Here is a 4,724-nt window from a genome sequence, read left to right on the forward strand (position 1 = left end):
TTAACCCACTAAAAATATTGATTTTTTAATATTAATTAATTGAATGATTATCTCTGGCCAGTGAGATTAAAGTTTTTATTTTCTGTTTTTATAATTTTCATACTTCAAATTTTTAAAGAAAAATATACCTAAACTTAAGCAAACACACAATGCTTCTGTTCTAAGGTTTTATTGAAGTGTAACTTGTATAACTTGACGTTAACCCATGTAAAATAGTTATGTGAGTTTTAGCAAATTCATACAGTCATGCAGCAGTCACCCCAGTCAATGTTTAGAACACTTCCTATACCTCAGAAAGCTCCTTCGTGACTTTTTGTCATTGGTCCCTGTTCCCTCCTGCCTAGTGTCTTCTCTGTTGCTGTATCTGTTGCTTTTGCTGGAGATTTTGATGAATGGAAGTATATGCTATGGCTGTTGTAAGTAATGATGCTGGGAACATTTTCATACAAATCCTTGTATGGACATATATTTTTATTTACCTTTAGTAGATATCTAGGGACAGAATTGCTGACTCATATGGGAAGTATAAATTTAATTTTTTTAATAAACTGCCAACCTGTGACCAAAGTGGCCATACCATCCTGCATCCCATCAGCAATGTAGAGGTTTCCAGTTTCCTCACATTCTTGCCAACATTTGGTATTGTTGGTGTTTTAAATTTCAGCTTATTCTAGTGGGTAAAACTACGTGGCATTTGGACAATTTTCTCACAGACATCTAGATGGTAGTATGGTTGTAACCTGAATTCATGTGGTCACTGAAAGCTGGGATCTTGGGTTTCCATGACTGTAGGCCTCCAGCACTCTAATCAAAAGTGAGATGAGTCTTCGTCAAAGACCAGAGATTCATCCCATCTTCCATCTCCTACATTGTTAACAACATTGTGCTGGCAGGGCAAGGTGGCTCATGTCTGTAATCCCAGCACTCTAGGAGGCAGGAGGATTGCTTGAGGTCAGAGACCAGCCTGAGCAAGCACAAGACTCCATCTCTTCTAAAAACAGAAAAATCCAGCCCTGCCTCTTGGAGGGTGTCTATAGTCCCAGCTACTTGAGAGGCTGAGGCGGGAGGATTGCTGAGGTTGTTGTGAGCTGTGATGTACTCTAGCTAGGGCAACAAGAGCTAGACTCTGTCTCAAAAGAAAACATATACTAGAATAAAAATTGTCTGAGTTGAAGTTTAGGTCTTCCACTTATCAGCTATGTGACCTCAGATAAGCCATTCAATACTTCTGATGTCCTCATCTGTAAAATGAGTATAATGATACCCAACTTACCTATTGTGTGGCAATCTTGGATCCAAACAGCACTATAAAACCATACTTGTGGAGCACTTTGCCTTATTTGTACATAGTGCCTCTGTATTTTTCATTTCATATTTAATCACATGTGATCTCTAAATAACCCAGCAAGATAGGAAAAAGTAGCAAGTACCTCCATTTTATAGGTGTTAAAGCTGTGACTCAGAGGATTTGAGATCACACAGGGAATTTGTTGCAAAAGAAAGACATCTAGTTCCCTGGCCGACAGGATATTATCAATATAATAACCTCTGTAATTCTCAGGGTTATTCCATGTGGCATGCTGTAATTCTCACCATCGTAATGGAGCAGGACTGCACTCATACTGCCCATGTGCTTGGTGCTACAAGGGCAGACATCAGTCATTGCAACAGAGACTGTGTGTCTGCAAAGTCAGAAATATGTTCCGTTCCATATGGCTCCTGCTTTTAGTGGTTTTTACATGTAATACTCACTCAATTCTCCTCACAAACCTATGAAGCAAGTTATACTAACACCCACATTTTGCATTTGAGGAAAGTCAGGCATAGAAAGTTAGAGTAACCAGATCAATGTCAAACTGTGCATAAACAAAGGAGCTGAAGTTTGAATCCAGCGAGTCTGCGTCCTGACTTGATGATTTTTTTTTTAAATTAAATCATAGCTGTGTACATTAATGCAATCATGGGGTACAATGTGCTGGTTTTATATACAATTTGAAATGTTTTCATCAAACTGGGTAACATAACCTTCACGGCATTTTCTTAGTTATTGTGCTAAGACATTTATATTCTATACCTAGTAAATTTCACATGTACCCTTATAGGATGTACCATAATCCCTTTCATTCCTGGCTGCTCTTATTTCATTTAGACAACAAACGTTCTCTGAGCAGCTGTTAGCTGGCCAGGTACCATTCTGTGAACTGGAGATAGGGTGGGGTCAGCTCTCTGAGCTCACACTCCAGGGGGCAGGGTGAGGATAAAACAATTAAGAAGTAACCAGATAAATGTTTCAGAGACTGATGAAGGCTGTAGAAAAAAGCCAAGGTGACCAAGGACAGGGAAGGGGCTAAAAGGGGAGTGGGAGAGAAGTCTCCGGAGACCACTGTGCATGGTAAGTGTGTTTGGGGCGAGCTGTCCTGAGAGAGGACTCTGATTCCTTTTTTTTTTTTTTATCAAGTCATATACACATAGATCATACATTTATGCTTATGTGGGGTACAATGTGTTGTTTTTTTATACAATTTGGAGTGCTAACATCGAACTAATTAATATAGCTTTCACCTCATTTATTTGATTATTGTGTTAAGACATTTATGTTCTACACTTGATAGATTTGACTTGTACCCTTGCAATATGCTCCATAGGTGTGGTCCCACCATTTACCCACCATTTACCCTCCCTCTTTCAAACCTCCCCACCCCCTTCCCACTCCATTTCTCTCCTTCATCCTAGGCTATAGTTGTGATCTACCTTTCATAAGAAAGTGTAAGGAAATACAAATTGGTTTCATAGATGTACTGAGTACATTGGATACTTTTTCTTTTATTCTTGGCATACTTTACTTAGGAGAATATGTTCCAGGTCCATTCAAGTAAACATAAAAGAGTAAAGTCTCCATCTTTTTTTAAGGCTGCATAGTATTCTATGGTATATATATACCACAAAAAATGATGGTTAGATATCAAGAAGTAGGTGGCAATGCCTTAACTGTATGTGTGTTGTCAGGCCTGAGGGCCTCTTCCATCCTTGTCAAGGGGAGTGCTAACCTTCTCTCTTTTCATACAACATGGGGGACTCTGATTCTTCATATTGCTTCTTTGCCTCCCTAGCCCCAGACACCACATGGGAACTCAAAACCCATCTGAGCACATAGAGTTGGCTCTCCTCCACATGCATTCCCAGTGGCCTTCTCCTGCTCCACTGTCTGGCTCTGTGCCCTCACAATCACATGCTCCTTCCCCTACACCAAGTCCCACACCTCTGGCAGTCCTGGTGTCTGACTATGACTCCTAAAGACTCAGTTCAGAGTCCTGCACAGACAGGGAGCTTAAGAATGATTCCTAAATAAGATTATAGAAGCACCTATCAGCTTTCAAAAATAGCCATGTATAGGCTAAAATTTTAGTTGAAACTGCATGTGGGCCATTGTTTTCTCTGTGCTTCTCTGTGGGTGGGCAGCCTTGTCTCCACCTTGCTGCTCACCCTGCCCTGGGGGGTGGAGGTGGGGTGGGCTCCAAACTTTGGGTATAAAAGGTGGAGAGGGAATAATCCAAATCTCCATTGATAGTGCACAAATAGCCAAATGCATTATGGTTAATTAAAGGTTAGTTACAAATAGATACTGTAAACTTACATGAAATGAAATTTTCCAGGAATGACTTAGGTAGAAGTCCATCTGCCTGCCAAACTAGTCCTTTCCAACATAAGCAAACCTGGAGCCCTTGTGATGTGGGATGACAGGGATAATCAAATGCCTGACTAGAATGGACATGGGCATTTCTAGCCTTGAGATCTGGCTTGACCTTGTGTGACTTTCACAGTTGTCCAAGACAGATTGACTACGTGACACCTGTCCTCTGCAGCAACTGTAAGCCAGCCCCACCTGGTTTCACTCAGCTGGAAGCCGGGTCTGTGCTATGCTGCCAGCTGTCACCCTGCTGGTTCCCACATGTACCCTTAGGCCTTCCCATGCCTCCCACCCCCTCTTGCTTATCCTCTTTTTTCCCTTCTTTACTCCTTTGACTACTAATTTTTGAAAATGTCTTGTTGCCTTTAAGCTTTTCATTTAAGTTATGACACTTTGTTAGGAAATGCTGGAAATAAATTCTAGAGACTGGAAAAAAAAGAGTTATTTGATTGTGTATTAGGGTATTAGGGCTGTCATGACAAATGGCCACAGATTGCCTGGCTTAAAACAATAGAAATTTATTCTCTCATAGTTCTGGTGGCTAAAAGTCTGAAATTAAGTTTCAGCAGGGCTTTGATTGACAGTTACCTGCCCAGCACCCCCAAAGGATGAGTATTCATATGTATATATGTTGCAGGAAGATGAGGCCCAACAGACAGAGCACCCAAATACTACATTTATAAGAGGAAGGGCTTTATTCACCAGCCAGGAGCTTATGGCATAGAAGGATTCCAAATGGCCATGCTCCCCAACTGGTTTGGTCTTTCCCTTTTTATTGACAGTGAAAAAGTTCCATCCCACAGGTACCCTTCTCATTGGCCAGTTTGAATCAAGCAGGAGATGCTATTCCAGCCCCTACAGAACTACAAGATTTCATAGAACTTAGAAATTTCCAAGTTCCAGGAAGTTTACAAATTCCCAAGAGCTGAGTCCCCATGGAGAGGACCCCGCAAGCGTATCCTTGTGGTCCCCTTGAGAAGACCTGTTCTCCTAGACCTCACCCTTCTTGGGTATCCTCTCTCATATATGCATATAT

At 41.1% G+C, this 4,724-nt stretch overlaps 1 non-coding gene across 1 annotated transcript; it reads right to left on the reverse strand.

The window, feature by feature from the left end:
• Positions 1–2,943: 2,943 nt before the first annotated feature.
• LOC111726879 lies at positions 2,944–3,069 on the reverse strand. Its single transcript, XR_002774554.1, has one exon. It is a non-coding gene; the product is annotated as a U6atac minor spliceosomal RNA (small nuclear RNA).
• Between the last annotated feature and the right edge of the window lie 1,655 nt (positions 3,070–4,724).

The sequence above is a fragment of the Otolemur garnettii genome, unplaced genomic scaffold (genome assembly GCF_000181295.1).
Source record: "Otolemur garnettii isolate 467f Iridium unplaced genomic scaffold, OtoGar3 scaffold00084, whole genome shotgun sequence".
NCBI lineage: Eukaryota > Metazoa > Chordata > Mammalia > Primates > Galagidae > Otolemur > Otolemur garnettii.